General features: G+C 46.2%; 1 protein-coding gene across 1 annotated transcript in view; it reads right to left on the reverse strand.

Annotated features, from left to right (window-relative positions):
* The window catches only part of LOC139229087 (trypsin-like), a 33,730-nt gene that overhangs the window by 14,707 nt on the left and 1,044 nt on the right, over positions 1–17,979 (reverse strand). The window lies entirely within an intron of this gene.

Here is a 17,979-nt window from a genome sequence, read left to right on the forward strand (position 1 = left end):
CCTGGACCCCGGAGTGGAGACCCCGGGGCTCCGGAACCGGCACATCACATCACCAATTTCTGCATAAAGACCGGATATATGTTGGTCTAGAATTATGCATATGAAAAATTTTGGCCAAATGAGGGTTTGAAGGGTTAATAGCGTTAGTGCGAAATTGCTGTGCTTTAGAAAATGTACTGTATGACAGGATGAGATCAGCAATTGTGAAAAGGTCACAAGACGCTGAGCAAGAAAGAAACCCATCGCACCAGACGGTGGCCGAAGATAAGGAAGTAAGCCGGCCAGAGACGAAAAAAACTCATTGTGTAGACACTTTTTGCAATGCCAGGTGTAGAAGCAGTGACATGTGACCTTTGCGGTTTACGACTTTAAATACTCATTTTTTGTAAACTCAAATTGAGTTGTTGCCTGGTTGAGGGACCTACATACAGCTCCCCTGGTACCTTGTATTAATAAACTGTGTGTGTTTTCAACTCTCTAACGTAGTCTCGGAGTAGATTTATTTCTACCTCGGGGTCTTCCCCTAACACTTATCCAACTCCCTTTTGAAAGATAAGTTTGAGTCTGCCTTCAGCACCCTCTCAGCGCATTCCAGATCCTAACCACTCGCTGCGTAAATATGTTTTTTCTTACATCGCCTTTGGTTCTTTTGCCAATCGCCTTAAATCTGTGTCCTCTGGTTCTTGACCCTTCCACCAATGGGAACAGTTTCTCTCTCTCTACTCTGTCCAGACCCCTCATGATGTTAAACACCTCGATCAAATCTCCTCTCAACCTTCTCTGCTCCAAGGAGAACAACCCCAGCTTCTCCAGTCTATCCACGTAACTGAAGTCCCTCATCCCTGGAACCATTCTCGGAAATCTTTTCTGCATCCTCTCTAAAGCCTTCACATCCTTCCTAAAGCGCGGGGCCCAGAATTGGACACAATACTCCAGTTGGGGCCGAACCCGTGTTTTATACAGGTTCATCATAATTTCCACACTTTTGTACTTTATCCCTCTATTTATGAAGCCCAGGATCCCATAAGCCTTTTTAATCGCTTTCTCAACCTGCCCTGCCATCTTCACTGATTTGTGCCCATATGCCCCCAGGTCTTTCTGTTCACCACCCCCTTTAAGATTGTATCCTTTAGTTTATATTTCCTCTCCTCATTCTTTCCACCAAAATGTATCACTTCGCACTTTTCTGTGTTAAATTCCATCTGCCCCGTGTCCGCCCATCCCACCAGCCTGTCTGTGTCTTCCTGAAGTCTATCCCTCTCCTCCTCACTGTTCACTACACTTCCAAGTTTTGTTTCATCTGCAAATGTTTAAATTGTTCCATGTACACACACATCCAAATCATTAATATATATCAAGAAAAGCAGTGGTCCCAATACTGACCCCTGGGGAACACCACTGTATACCTTCCTCCAGTCCGAAAAACAACCGTTCACCACTCTCTCTGTTTCCTGTCACTGAGCCAATCCCGTATCCATGCTGCCACTCTCCCTTTTATTCCATGGGCTTCAACTTTGCTGGCAAGACTATTATGTGGCACTTTATTGAATGCCTTTTGGAAATCCATGTACACCACGTCATCATCATCGTCATCATCATCATAGGCAGTCCCTCGGAATCGAGAAAGACTTGCTTCCACTCCCAAAGTGAGTCCTTTGGTGGCTGAACAGTCCAATGTGAGAGCCACAGACTCTGTCACAGGTGGGACAGACATTCGTCGTAGAAAGGGTGGGGAGTGGGACTGATTTTCCGCACGCTCCTTCCGCTGCCTGCGCCTGACCTCTTCACGCTCGCAGCGTTGAGACTTGAAGTGCTCAGCGCCCTCCCGGATGCACTTCCTCCACCTAGGGCGGTCTACGGCCAGGGACTCCCAGGTGTCAGTGGTGATGTCGCACTTTACCAGGGAGGCTTTGAGGGTGTCTTTGTAACATTTCTGCTGCCCATCTTTGGCTCATTTGCCGTGAAGGAGCTTCGCATAGAGCAATTGCTTAAGGAGCCTCATGTCTGGCATGCACACTATGTGGCCTGCCCAGCGGAGCTGATCGAGTGTGGTCAGTGCTTCAATGCTGGGGATGTTAGCCTGAATGAGGACACTGATGTTGGTGCATCTGTCCTCCCAGGGGATTTGCAGGATCTTGCAGAGACATCGTTGGTGATATATCTCCAGCAACTTGAGGTGTCTTCTGTACATCGTCCATGCCTCTGATCCATACAGGAGGGCAGGTATTACTACAGCCCTGGTGGTAGATTTGAAGGCCTGGTCCTCTTTTCCTCAGGCGGGCAAAGGCTGCACTGGAGACGATGGTGAATCTCCGCATCAATGTCTGCCTTTGATGATAAGAGGCTCCCGAGGTATGGGAAATGGACCACGTTGTCCAGGGCCGCGCTGTGGATCTTGATGACTGGGGGGGGCAGTGCTGTGCGGCGAGGACAGGCTGGTGGAGGACCTTCATCTTACACTTACACCATGTCACTGACTGGCCTGTAGTGGCAGGGTTTATCTTTACACACTTTTTTGAAGAATTGTGTAACACTTGCAATTCTCCAGTGCTCTGGCACCAGTACCTCCATGATCTCCGCTCTCAATTCCCTCAGTATCCTCAGATACATCCCATCCACTATGGGTGATTTATCTACTTTAGATAAATCTACTTTACAGCCAGCCTTTCTAATACCTCTATCAGTTTTTATCCAATCAAGTGTAACCACTGCCTCCTCCTTCACTATGTCTATGGCAGCCTCCTCTTCCTTGGTGAAGACAGATGCAAAGTACTCATTTAGTCCCTCAGCCGTACCCTCTGCCTCCATGCACATGCCTCCTTTTTGGTCCCTAATCGGCCCCACCCTTCCAACTACCCTTTTACTATTTATATGTCTAGAGAAGACGTTTGGATTCCCTTTTATGTTGGCTGCCATTCTATTCTCATACTCTCTCCTTGCCCCTCTTATCTTCCTTTTCACTTCTCCTCTGACCTTTCTATATCATCATAGGCAGTCCCTCAAAATCAAGGAGGACTTGCTTCCACTCTAAAAGTGAGTTCTCAGGTAACTGAACAGTCCAATACGGGAATTACAGTCTCTGTCACAGGTGGGACAGACAGTGGTTGAGGGAAGGGGTGAGTGGGGAGTCTGGTTTGCCGCACGCTCCTTCCGCTGCCTGCGCTTGGTTTCTGCATGCACTCGCCGATGAGATTCGAGGTGCTCAGTGCCCTCCCGGATCCACTTCCTCCATTTATGGCAGTCTTTGGCCAGGGATTCCCAGGTGTCGGTGGGGATGTTGCACTTTATGAAGGAGGCTTTGAGGATGTCCTTGAAACGTTTCCTCTGCCCACCTTGGGCCCGCCTGCCGTGTAGGAGTTCCGAGTAGAGCGCTTGCTTTGGGAGTCTTGTGTCATGCATGCAAACAATGTGGCCCGCCCAGCGGCCTCGATGCTGGGGATGTTGGCCTGGTCGAGGACGCTAACGTTGGTGCGTCTGTCCTCTCAGGGAATTTGTAGGATCTTGCAGAGACATCGTTGGTGGTATTTCTCCAGCGACTTGAGTCTACTGTACATGGTCCATATCTCTGAGCCATACAGGAGGGTGGGTATCACACAGCCCTGTAGACCATGAGCTTGGTGGAAGATTTGAGGTCCTGATCTTCGAACACTCTTTTCCTCATGCAGCCGAAGGCTGCACTGGCGCACTGGAGGCGGTGTTGAATCTCGTTGTTGATGTCTGCCCTTGCCGATAATAGGCTCCCGAGGTATGTCCAGGGCCATTGTCCAGGGCCGTGCCGTGGATCTTGATGACTGGGGGGTAGTGTTGTGTGGTGGGGACAGGTTGGTGGAGGACCTTTGTCTTAGAGATGTTTAGTGTAAGGCCCATGCTTTTGTATGCCTCAGTGAAGTTGTTGACTATGACTTGGCGTTCAGTCTCTGAATGTGCGCAGACGCATGCATCATCCGTGTACTGTAGTTCGACGAGAGGTTGGGACAGTCTTGGATCTGGCCTGGAGACGACGAAGATTGAACAGGTTCCCACTGGTTCTGTAGTTTAGTTCCACTCCAGCGGGGAGCTTGTTGTGTGTGTGAGGTGGAGTATTGCAGTGAGGAAGATTGAGGGGCCTGATTCTTAGATGTATTTGCAACCTGACATTTGTTATACGTGTTCTTTTTCATCATCCAGCTAGCTCTGACTTAGGTTGCCCTGCCTTTTCCCCCAGTGGGAATATACCTCAACTGTACCTGAACTATTTCCTGTTTAAAGGCAGCTCATTGTTCCATTACAGTTTTGCCTGCCAACCTTTGATTCCAAATCTGTTCTCATCCTACTGAAATTGGCCTTCCCCAGTTTAACAGTTTTACTCGAGATTGCTCTCTTTCCTTTTCCACAGCTAATCTAAACCTTATGATACTATGGTCACTGTTCCCTAAATGTTCCCCTACTGACACTTGCTCCACCTGACCTACCTTATTCTCCAGAACCAGATCCAGCAATGCCTCATTCCTCCTCCATTAGCCGGAAACATATTGCTCAAGAAAGTTCTCTTGAACACACTAGAAATTCTTTCCCCTCTCTGGCCTTTACTCTATTACGATCCCAGTCTATATTAGGATAGTTGAAGGCCCCATTATTACTACTCTATAGTTCTTGCACCTCTCTGTAATTTCTCTGCAAATTTTCTCCTCCATATCTTTCCCACTATTTGGTGGTCTATAGAATACACCTTGTAATGTAATGGCACCTCTATTTTTTTTTAACTCTAGCCGTATAGATTCTGTCCTTGACCCCTCCAGAACACCCTCTCTCTCCAGCACTAACATGCTCCTTAACCAATACTGCCACACAACTTCCTATCTTTCCTTCCCTTTCTTTCCTGAACAGCTTATACTAGGAATATTTAACACCTAATCCTGCCCTTTTTGAGCCAGGTCTCAGTTATTGCCACAACATCATATTCCCATGTGGCTATTTGTTCCTGCAGCTCACTTACCTAGTTTACTCTGCTTCGTGCGTTCACATACATGCACTGTAAACCCATCTTTGACCATTCTGTATTCTCTCTTAGTCTGACCCCACCTAATGTCTTAATACCTTACAGCAGTCTGACCATTTAAAAGAAAAGTTTGACAAATTGGATTTTCCTATGAAGATGCTGTTTTAACAAATAGATTGAGATGAAATCATAAGCTATCACTCCAATCTGTGCTGTAGACTTAATGTAACATGTCATTAAACAAACTAATACACACATATATAATGTTAAATATATACTGAAATAGTACAGGTAAAACAAAGGCATTGTTGGAAATCTGAAATAAAGGCAGAAGGGACTGTAAAGTGCCCAATAGGCTGATCAGCATCTGAAGGACATGTTAATATTTCAGTGGAACTTCTCATCAGACTGGATGAAAGATGCTTCCAGAAACAAAGGTTAATTTCTCTTTCACTTTCAGATGCTGATCTCACTGAATGATAAAGTAGCTGTAACTTCACTTCATCTTTTCCATCCTCTCATAGAAACATAGAAAATAGGTGCAGGAGCAGGCCATTCAGCCCTTCTAGCCTGCACCGCCATTCAACGAGTTCATGGCTGAACATGAAACTTCAGTACCCACTTCCTGCTTTCACGCCATACCCCTTGATCCCCCGAGTAGTAAGGACTTCATCTAACTCCCTTTTGAATATATTTAGTGAATTGGCCTCAACTACTTCCTGTGGTAGAGAATTCCACAGGTTCACCACTCTCTGGGTGAAGAAGTTTCTCCTTATCTCGGTCCTAAATGGCTTACCCCTTATCCTTAGACTGTGACCCCTGGTTCTGGACTTCCCCAACATTGGGAACATTCTTCCTGCATCCAACCTGTCCAAACCCGTCAGAATTTTAAACGTTTCTATGAGGTCCCCTCTCACTCTTCTGAACTCCAGTGAATACAAGCCCAGTTGATTCAGTCTTTCTTGATAGGTCAGTCCCACCATCCCGGGAATCAGTCTGGTGAATCTTCGCTGCACTCCCTCAACAGCAAGTATGTCCTTCCTCAAGTTAGGAGACCAAAACTGTACACAATACTCCAGGTGTGGCCTCACCAAGGCCCTGTACAACTGTAGCAACACCTCCCTGCCCCTGTACTCAAATCCCCTCGCTATGAAGGCCAACATGCCATTTGCTTTCTTAACCGCCTGCTGTACCTGCATGCCAACCTTCAATGACTGATGTACCATGACACCCAGGTCTCGTTGCACCTTCCCTTTTCCTAATCTGTCACCATTCAGATAATAGTCTGTCTCTCTGTTTTTACCACCAAAGTGGATAACCTCACATTTATCCACATTATACTTCATCTGCCACGCATTTGCCCACTCACCTAACCTATCCAAGTCACTCTGTAGCCTCATAGCATCCTCCTCGCAGCTCACACTGCCACCCAACTTAGTGTCATCCGCAAATTTGGAGATACTACATTTAATCCCCTCGTCTAAATCATTAATGTACAATGTAAACAGCTGGGGCCCCAGCACAGAACCCTGCGGTACCCCACTAGTCACTGCCTGCCATTCCGAAAAGTACCCATTTACTCCTACTCTTTGCTTCCTGTCTGACAACCAGTTCTCAATCCACGTCAGCACACTACCCCCAATCCCATGTGCTTTAACTTTGCACATTAATCTCCTGTGTGGGACCTTGTCGAAAGCCTTCTGAAAGTCCAAATATACCACATCAACTGGTACTCCTTTGTCCACTTTATTGGAAACATCCTCAAAAAATTCCAGAAGATTTGTCAAGCATGATCTCCCTTTTACAAATCCATGCTGACTTGGACCTATCATGTCACCATTTTCCAAATGCGCTGCTATGACATCCTTAATAATTGATTCCATCATTTTACCCACTACTGAGGTCAGGCTGACCGGTCTATAATTCCCTGCTTTCTCTCTCCCTCCTTTTTTAAAAAGTGGGGTTACATTGGCTACCCTCCACTCGATAGGAACTGATCCAGAGTCAATGGAATGTTGGAAAATGACTGTCAATGCATCCGCTATTTCCAAGGCCACCTCCTTAAGTACTCTGGGATGCAGTCCATCAGGCCCTGGGGATTTATCGGCCTTCAATCCCATCAATTTCCCCAACACAATTTCCCGACTAATAAAGATTTCCCTCAGTTCCTCCTCCTTAATAGACCCTCTGACCACTTTTATATCCGGAAGGTTGTTTGTGTCCTCCTTAGTGAATACCGAACCAAAGTACTTGTTCAATTGGTCTGCCATTTCTTTGTTCCCCGTTATGACTTCCCCTGATTCTGACTGCAGGGGACCTACGTTTGTCTTTACTAACCTCTTTCTCTTTACATACCTATAGAAACTTTTGCAATCCGCCTTAATGTTCCCTGCAAGCTTCTTCTCGTACTCCATTTTCCCTACCCTAATCAAACCCTTTGTCCTCCTCTGCTGAGTTCTAAATTTCTCCCAGTCCCCAGGTTCGCTGCTATTTCTGGCCAATTTGTATGCCACTTCCTTGGCTTTAATACTATCCCTGATTTCCCTAGATAGCCACGGTTGAGCCACCTTCCCTTTTTTATTTTTACGCCAGACAGGAATGTACAATTGTTGTAATTCATCCATGCGTTCTCTAAATGTCTGCCATTGCCCATCCACAGTCAACCCCTTAAGTATCATTAGCAATCTATCTTAGCCAATTCATGCCTCATACCTTCAAAGTTACCCTTCTTTAAGTTCTGGACCATGGTCTCTGAATTAACTGTTTCATTCTCCATCCTAATGCAGAATTCCACCATATTATGGTCACTCTTCCCCAAGGGGCCTCGCACAATGAGATTGCTAATTAATCCTCTCTCATTACACAACACCCAGTCTAAGATGGCCTTCCCCCTAGTTGGTTCCTCGACATATTGGTCTAGAAAACCATCCCTTATGCATTCCAGGAAATCCTCCTCCACCGTATTGCTTCCAGTTTGGCTAGCCCAATCTATGTGCATATTAAAGTCACCCATTATAACTGCTGCACCTTTATTGCATGCACTCCTAATTTCCTGTTTGATGCCCTCCCCAACATCACTACTACTGTTTGGAGGTCTGTACACAACTCCCACTAACGATTTTTGCCCTTTAGTGTTCTGCAGCTCTACCCATATAGATTCCACATCATCCAAGCTAATGTCTTTCCTAACTATTGCATTAATCTCCTCTTTAACCAGCAATGCTACCCCACCTCCTTTTCCTTTTATTCTATCCTTCCTGAATGTTGAATACCCCTGGATGTTGAGTTCCCAGCCCTGATCATCCTGGAGCCACGTCTCCGTAATCCCAATCACATCATATTTGTTAACATCTATTTGCACAATTAATTCATCCACCTTATTGCGGATACTCCTTGCATTAAGACACAAAGCCTTCAGGCTTGCTTTTTTAACACCCTTTGTCCTTTTAGAATTTTGCTGTACAGTGGCCCTTTTTGTTCTTTGCCTTGGGTTTCTCTGCCCTCCACTTTTCCTCATCTCCTTTCTGTCTTTTGCTTTTGCCTCCTTTTTGTCTCCCTCTGTCTCCCTGTATAGGTTCCCATCCCCCTGCAATATTAGTTTAACTCCTCCCCAACAGCACTAGCAAACACTCCCCCTAGGACATTGGTTCCGGACCTGCCCAGGTGCAGACCGTCCGGTTTGTACTGGTCCCACCTCCCCCAGAACCGGTTCCAATGCCCCAAGAATTTGAATCCCTCCCTGCTGCACCACTGCTCAAGCCATGTATTCATCTGCGCTATCCTGCGATTCCTACTCTGACTAGCACGTGGCACTGGTAGCAATCCCGAGATTACTACTTTTGAGGTCCTACTTTTTAATTTAGCTCCTAGCTCCTTAAATTCTTTTCGTAGGACCTCATCCCTTTTTTTACCTATGTCATTGGTACCAATGTGCACCACGACAACTGGCTGTTCTCCCTCCCATTTCAGAATGTCCTGCACCCGCTCCGAGACATCCTTGACCCTTGCACCAGGGAGGCAACATACCATCCTGGAGTCTCGGTTGCGTCCGCAGAAACGCCTATCTATTCCCCTCACCATCGAATCCCCTATCACTATCGCGCTCTCGATGTGCCTGAGGAAGAACACAGAGGCCCCACTACCTGTGCTTCACCTGCACTTCACATCAACAAAAGCACTCACTCCAATTCCTCACAAGCAGCAGCTCAGAAATATTCACACTGGGGAAATGGGAGCGTGATCGAGAGGGTGGTGCAGTGGGTGACACACACAGAAATCAAACAATTAAAAAGTTATATCAGTCCAAATCCTTGCATTCTTATTTGACTGCTTATTGTCCATTTTGAAGACATCCTACTCAACATACTGGGTGGCACCAGTAAAGATTTGTTCAAACCAACTGATGTGAATGTACTTGACTGGGTATCATTAGAATTTGGAGCAAAGGATAGCCAGAATTAGTATGGGCGAGTGGGTGGGGGGGGGGGGAGAGAATAGATCGGCAAAGCAATAGTAATAGGGGATTCGATATTCGATAGTTAGGGAAACAGACAGGTGTTTCTGCGGCCATGGCTGTGACTCCAGGATGGTATGGTGCCCCCCTGGTGCCAGGGTCAAGGATGTCACTGAACGGCTGAAGGGCTTTCTGGGGGAAGAGTGTGAACAGCTCGAGGTCGTGGTCCATATCGGGACCAATGACAGGTAGAGAGGGACGAGGTCCTGCAGGCAGAGTTTAAGGAGCTGGGAGAGAGATTAAAAAGCATGATCTCAAAAGGTAGTAGTCTCCAGATTACTCCCGGTGCCACAAGCTAACGAGTACAGAAATAGGAGGATAGAGCAGATGAACGCATGGCTGGAGAGTTGGTGCAGGAGGGAGGGCTTTAGATCCCTGAGGTCTTCTGGGGGAGGTGGAACCTGTACAAGCCGGACGGGTTGCACCTCAACAGAACTGGGACCAATATCGTCGCAGGTGGGTGGGGAGTTGCTAGGGTTTAAACTAGCTTGGCAGGGGGATGGGAACCTGAGAATAGATTCAGTTGAGAGGCAAGTAAAGCTGGAATTGAAAAGCAAAAATGTAGAAAGTGAATTTGAAATACAGAGGAAACAAGGGCTAGAAAGTAGTCAACAAGGAGGTCTGGCTGTATTAAATGGTATATACTTCAATGCAAGGAGTATAGCGAATGAGGCAGATGAGCTGAGAACACAGGTAGACACTTGGGAATATAATACAACTATTACAGAGGCATGGTTAAAAGAGGGGCAGGTATGGCAGCTCAACATTCCTGGTTACAGGATTTTCAGACGGGATAGAGAGGGGGGTAAAAAGGGAGAGGGGGGTCATGGTATTGATTACAGAAACTATTACAGCTGTGAGGAGGAATCATCAAATGAGGCCATATGTGTCGAACTGAAAAGCAAAAAAGGGGGCGATCACACTGCTGGGTGTGCACTATAGACCCCCAAACAGTGAGATGGAGATAGAAGAGCAAATATATAGGCAAATTGCTGAGAAGTGCAAAACCTAGAGGGCAGTAATAGTAGAGGATTTCAACTATCCTAATATTAACTGGGACAACATTAGTATGAAGGCAGAATTACTAAAATGCATTCAAGAAAACTTTTTTAGCCAGCATGTAGCAAGCACAACACAGGAGAGGGTGGTTCTGGATTTAGTTTTGGGTAATGAAGCTGGGCAGGTGGAAGGGGTATCAGTGGGAGAGCATTTAGGTGCTAGTGACCATAATTCAGTTAGATTTAAGGTAGTTATGGAAAAGGACAAAGAGAGACCAGGAATAAAAGTTCTAAATTGGGGAAAAGCCAACTTTGCTAAGCTGAGTGATGATTTAGCAATCGTGGACTGGAAACAGCTGCTTGAAGGTAAATCAGTGTCAGAGCAGTGGGGGGCATTCAAGGAGGAGATCCGTAAGGTTCATGCCAAATATATGCCTTTAAAGAAGAAGGATGGGACTAACACATCTAGAGCCCCTGGATGTTGAAGGACTTACAGAGGAGGATAAAGAAAAAAGGGAAGCTCATAACAGATACGGAGGGTTAAATACCGCAGAACCTCGAGAGTAGAGAAAGTCCAGGGGTGCAATCTAAAGGGAAATTAGAAAAACAAAGAGAGGGCATAAAAAATTCTTGGCCAGTAAAATCAAGGCAAACCCAAAGATATTTTATAAATATATTAAGAGCAAGAGGATAATTAAAGAAAGAGTAGGTTCTATTAGAGACCATGAGGGTAATCTATGTGTGGAGGCGGAAGATGTGGGTATGGTCTTTAATGAATACTTTGCGTCTGTTTTCACAAAAGAGAGGGCCGATGCAGACATTGTTATCGAGGAGGAGGAGTGTGAAATATTAGATGAAATAAACATAGTGAGAGAGGAGGTCTTAAGGGGTTTAGCAGCTTTGAAAGTGGATAAGTACCCAGGCCCGGATAGAATGCTGTTCAGCGAAGCAAAAAGGAAATAGCAAAGGCTTTGATCATCATTTTCCAATCCTTCCTGGCTTCAGGTGTGGTGCCAGAGGACTGGAGGACTGCTAATGTTGTACCTTTGTTTAATAAGGGAGAAAGGGATAGACTGAGTAATTACAGGCCAGTCAGCCCAACCTCAGTGGTGGGAAAATTATTGGAAAAAGTCCTGAGGGACAGGATAAATCTTCACTTAGAAAGACATGGATTAATCAAAGACAGTCAGCACGGATTTGTTAAGGAAAGGTTGTGTCTGACTAACTTGATTAAAATTTTTCGAGGATGTACCAGGAGGGTCGATGAAGGCAAAGCGTATGATGTAGTGTATATGGATTTTAGCAAAGCTTTTGAAAAGGTCTCACATGGCAAACTGGTCATGAAGGTAAAAGCCCATGGGATCCAGGGCAAGTTGGCAAGTTGTATATAAAATTGGCTCAGAGGCAGGAAACAAAGGTAGTGATTGATGGGTGTTTTTGTGGCTGGAAGGATGTTTCCAGTGGGGTTCTGCAGGGCTCAGTACTGGGTCCTTTGCTTTTTGTGATTATACATCAATGATCGAGACTTGAATATAGGGGGTATGATTAAGAAGTTTGCAGATGATACTAAAATCGGCCGTGTGGTTGATAATGAAGAAGAAAGCTGTGGACTGCAGGAAGATATCAATCAACTGGTCAGGTGGACAGAACAGTAGAAAATGGAATTTAATCTGTAGAAGTGTCAGGTAATGCATTTGGGGAGGGCTAACAAGGAAAGGGAATCCACATTAAATGGTAGGTCACGGAGAAGTGTAGTGGAACAAAAGGACCTTGGAGTTCATGTCCACAGATCCCTGAAAGTAGCAGGTCAGGTAGATAAGATGGTTAAGAAGGCAGACGGACTGCTTGCCTTTATTAGCTGAGGCATAGAATATAATAACAGGGAGGTTATGCTTGAACTGTATAAAACATTGGTTAGGCCACAGCTGGAGTACTGTGTGCAGTTCTGGTCACCGCATTACAGGAAGGATGTGATTGCACTGGAGAGGGTACAGAGGAGGTTTACGAGGATGTTGCCAGGAGTGGAGAAACTTAGCTATCAGGACAGATTGGATAGGCTGGGTTTGTTTTCCTTGGAACAGAGGAGGCTGAGGGGAGACCTCATTGAGATATATAAAATTATGCAGGGCCTGGAAATAGTGGATAGAAAGGGCCTATTTCCCTCAGCAGAGGGGTCAACAACTAGGGGTCATAAATTTAAAGTAATTGGAAGAAGGTTTAGAGATGATTTGAGGGGAAATTTCTTCACCTAGAGGGCGGTGGGGGTCTGGAACTCACTGCCTGAAAGGGTAGTAGAGGTAGAAACCCTCACCACATTTAAAAGGTGCTTGGATGTTCACTTAAAGTGCCGTAACCTACAGGGTTATGAACCTAGAGCTTGGAAAGTGGGATTAGGCTGGTGGCTCTTTATCGGTCGGCGCAGACATGATGGGCCGAAATGGCCTCCTTCCATGCTGTAAACATCTATGATTCTATGTTTCTTTCAACATAAACAACATGCTATAAACTAATCATATAAGAAATCTAAGCAATGTCTATTGTAGCCAGCCTTGACTTCTGCAGTAAAAGCTCAAACATGAATGGAAATCTCTCCATTGAGGCCATGCAATATAAGGTTTGTTTGCTGTGGACGAGTTCTGAGTAGAGCGCTTGCTTTGGGAGTCTCGTGTTTGGCATGCCAACTATGTGGCCTGCCCAGCGGAGGTGATCAAATGTGGTCAGTGCTTCAATGCTGGGGATGTTGCCCTGGTGAGGACGCCACTCAGAACTCCTTCACGGCAAACGAGCCAAAGGTGGGCAGCGGAAACGTTACAATGACACCCTCAAAGCCTCCCTGATAAAGTGCAACATCCCCACTGACACCTGGGAGACCTTGGTCAAAGACTGCCCAAAGTGGAGAAAGCGCATCTGGGAGGGCGCTGAGCACTTTGAGTCTCATCGCCAAGAGCATGCAGAAATCAAGTGCAGGCAGCAGAAAGAGCGCATGGCAAACCAATCCCACCCACCCCTTCCCTCAACGACTATCTGTCCCACCTGTGACAGAGACTGTGGCTCTTGTATTGAACTGCACAGCCACCTAAGAACTCATGTTAAGAGTGAAAGCAAGTCTTCCTCGACTCCGAGGGGCTATGATGACAATATAGGATGGATTTTCAAGTGTGGTACAGCTCAATCATGGGCGCTAATTGCATACACTGGACTACAAATACCAAGAGAGGAATCCTTCAGGTTGACACTGAACCTCCGCCCTGCTCCATGGGGCTGGTTGAGCATTTCAAACTCCCGTCCAAAGCTGGAGGGAGCAGCCCTGCTACATGCAGAAAGCTGTAAGAGTCGTGCCCCATTTCGCATCCAGCTGGATCAAACTTCCCAGCATCCCCAGGAGACCTGATGGGAAAGAGCCTCCGAGTGGATCTTTAGACAAGAAGGCCATTAAAAGGCCTGCCAATGTTTTAGTGGGTTTGCCAGGAGGGAACCTCCTAACTGATGTGTTTGGAAGAAGAGGATTCATGTAGCGATGCACGAAAGGTGCAGGTCCAAAGCTGAATGGTGAAGGGTCAGCCTGAAGTCAGAGCTAATGGGATGGTGTGGGTGGTGAGATGGCCCAATGAGACTCCTGAGATCAATGCTGGGGGACATAGTAGCTCACACATCTAGGTGAGCAGGTTGGAGGCAGCGGTGTGGAAAAATGGGGGAGAGGAAAAGGGTGGCCAAATGTGGGTAAGCAAACCTGAGGCCCAAAATAAGTATAGAGCAGGCAGTGGCAAAGGGAGTGGGAAGGTCGAGGAAGCCAACTTTCTACAGGGCAACTGGTGGGAACTAGTGACAACCATTGTTAATAGTAGTAAGGGAACTGAAGCCAATGGGGAGTGGGCACTGGAGCCAATGGAGAAACATAGAAACATAGAAAATAGGTGCAGGAGTAGGCCATTCGACCCTTCGAGCCTGCGCCACCATTCAATAAGATCATGGCTGAACATTCACCTCAGTACCCCTTTCCTGCTTTCTTTCCATACCCCTCGATCCCTTTAGCCGTAAGGGCCATATTTAACTCCCTCTTGAATATATCCAATGAACTGGCATCAACAACTCTCTGCGGCAGGGAATTCCACAGGTTAACAACTCTCTGAGTGAAGAAGTTTCTCCTCATCTCAGTCCTAAATGGCCTACCCCTTATCCTAAGATTGTGTCCCCTGGTTCTGGACTTTCCCAACATTGGGAACATTCTTCCCGCATCTAACCTGTCCCGTCCCAGTCAGAATCTTATACGTTTCTATGAGATCCCCTCTCATCCTTCAAAACTCCAGTGTATAAAGGCCCAGTCGATCCAGTCTCTCCTCATATGTCAGCCCAGCCATCCCTGGAATCAGTCTGGTGAACCTTCGCTGCACTCCCTCAATAGCAAGAATGTCCTTCCTCAGATTAGGAGACCAAAACTGAACACAATATTCCAGGTGAGGCCTCACCAAGGTCCTGTACAACTGCAGTAAGACCTCACTGCTCCTATACTCAAATCCCCTCGCTATGAAGGCCAACAAACCATTTGCCTTCTTCACCGCCTGTTGTACCTGCATGTCAATTTTTCAATGACTGATGAATCATGACACCCAGGTCTCGTTGCACCTTCCCTTTTCCTAGTCTTCCGCCATTCGGATAATATTCTGCCTTCGTGTTATTGCCTCCAAAGTGGATAACCTCACATTTATCCACATTGTACTGCATCTGCCATGCATTTGCCCACTCACCTAACCTGTCCAAACCACCCTGCAGCCTCTTAGCATCCTCCTCACAGCTCACACCGCCACCCAGTTTAGTGTCATCTGCAAACTTGGAGATATTACATTCAATTCCTTCATCCAAATCATTAATGTATATTGTAAAGAGCTGGGGTCCCAGCACTGAACCCTGCGGCACTCCATTAGTCACTGCCTCCCATTCTGAAAAGGACCCATTTATCCCGACTCTCTGCTTCCTGTCTGCCAACCAGTTCTCTATCCACGTCAGTACATTACCCGCAATACCATGCGCTTTGATTTTGCACACCAATCTCTTATGTGGGACCTTGTCAAAGGCCTTTTGAAAGTCCAAATACACCACACCCACTGGTTTTCCCTTGTCCACTCTACTAGTTACATCCTCAAAAAATTCCAGAAGATTTGTCAAGCATGATTTCCCTTTCATAAATCCATGCTGACTTGGACTGATCCTGTCATTGCTTTCCAAATGCGCTGCTATTTCATCTTTAATAATTGATTCCAACATTTTCCCCACTACTGATGTCAGGCGAACCGGTCTATAATTATCCGTTTTCTCTCTCCCTCCTTTTTTAAAAAGTGGTGTTACATTAGCTACCCTCCAGTCCATAGGAACTGATCCAGAGTCGACAGACTGTTGGAAAATGATCACCAATGCATCCACTATTTCTAGGGTCACTTCCTTAAGTACTCTGGGATGCAGACAATCATGCCCCGGGGATTTATCGGCCTCCAATCCCAAGAATTTCCCCAACACAATTTCCCTCCTAATAAGGATATCCTTCAGTTCCTCCTTTTCTCGAGACCCTCAGTCCCCTAGTACATCAGGAAGGTTATTTGTGTCTTCCTTCCTGAAGACAGAACCAAAGTATTTGTTCAATTGGTCTGCCATTTCTTTGTTCCCCATTATAAATTCATCTGAGTCCGACTGCAAGGGACCTACGTTTGTCTTCACTAATCTTTTTCCCTTCACATATCTATAGAAGCTTTTGCAGTCAGTTTTTATGTTCCCGGCAAGCTTCCTCTCGTACTCTATTTTCCCCCTCCTAATCAAACCCTTTGTCTTCCTCTGCTGAATTCTAGATTTCTCCCAGTCCTCAGGTTTGCTGCTTTTTTGGCCAATTTATATGCCTCTTCCTTGGATCTAACACTATCCTTAATTTCCCTTGTTAGCCACGGGTAAGCCACCTTCCCTGTTTTATTTTTACTCCAGACATGGATGTACAATTGTTGAAGTTCATCCATGTGATCTATAAATGTTTGCCATTGCCTATCCACTGTCAACCCTTTAAGTATCATTTGCCAGTTTATTCTAGCCAATTCATGCCATCGAAGTTAGCTTTCCTTAAGTTCAGGACCCTGGTTTCTGAATTAACTGCGTCACTTTCCATCTTAATAAAGAATTCTACCATATTATGGTCACTCTTCCCCAAGGGGCCTCGCACAACAAGATTGCTAATTAATCCTTTCTCATTGCACATCACCCAGTCTAGGATGGCCAGCCCTCTAGTTGGTTCCCCCGACATATTGGTCAAGAAAACCATCCCTAATACACTCCAGGAAATCCTCCTCCACCGCATTGCTACCAGTTCGGTTAGCCCAATCTATATGTAAATTAAAGTCGCCCATGATAACTGCTGTACCTTTATTACACACATCCCTTATTTCTTATTTGTTGCTGTCCCCAACCTCACTACTACTGTTTGGTGGCCTGTACACAACTCCCAACAGCGTTTTCTGCCCTTTGGTATTCCGTAGCTCCACCCATACCGATTCCACATCATCCAAGCCAATGTCCTTCCTTACTATTGCATTAATTTCCTCTTTAACCAGTAACGCCAACCCACCTCCTTTTCCTTTTTATCTATCCTTCCTAAATGTTGAATACCCCTGGATGTTGAATTCCAAGCCTTGGTCATCCTGGAGCCATGTCTCTGTGATGCCAATTACATCATATCTGTTAACTGCTATCTGTGCAGTTAATTTGTCCACCTTATTCTGAATACTCCTCTCATTGAGGCACAGGGCCTTCAGGCTTGTCTTTTTAACACACTTTGCCCCTTTAGAATTTTGTTGTAATGTGGCCCTTTTTATTTTTTGTCTTGGGTTTCTCTGCCCTCTACTTTTACTATTCTCCTTTCCAACTTTTGCCTCTGTCTCCCTTTTATTTCCCTCTGCCTCCTTGCATCGGTTCCCATCCCCCTGTCATATTAGTTTAACTCCTCCCCAACAGCACTAGCAAACACTCCCCCTAGGACATTGCTTCCGATCCTGCCCAGGTGCAGACCGTCCGGTTTGTACTGGTCCCACCTCCCCCAGAACCAGTTCCAATGTCCCAGGAATTTGAATCCCTCCCTTCTGCACCACTCCTCAAGCCACGCATTCATCTGAGCTATCATGCGATTCTTACTCTGACTAGTACGTGGCACTGGTAGCAATCCTGAGATTACTACTTTTGTGGAGGGGGCACTGGAGCCAATGGACCAATGGGGAATGGGCACTGGAGCCAATGAGGAATGGGCACTGGAGCCAATGGGGAGGGGGCACTGGATTAAATGTGGAATGGGCACTGGAGCCAATGGGGAGACGGCACTGGAGCCAATGGACCAATGGGGAGGCAGCACTGAAGCCAATGGGGAGGGGGCACTGGAGCTAATGGGGAGGGGGCATTGGGAGCCAATGGGAATGGGCACTGGAGGCAATGGGGAGGCGGCACTGGAGCCAATGGGGAATGGG

Source organism: Pristiophorus japonicus, chromosome 18 (genome assembly GCF_044704955.1).
Source record: "Pristiophorus japonicus isolate sPriJap1 chromosome 18, sPriJap1.hap1, whole genome shotgun sequence".
Taxonomy (NCBI): domain Eukaryota; kingdom Metazoa; phylum Chordata; class Chondrichthyes; family Pristiophoridae; genus Pristiophorus; species Pristiophorus japonicus.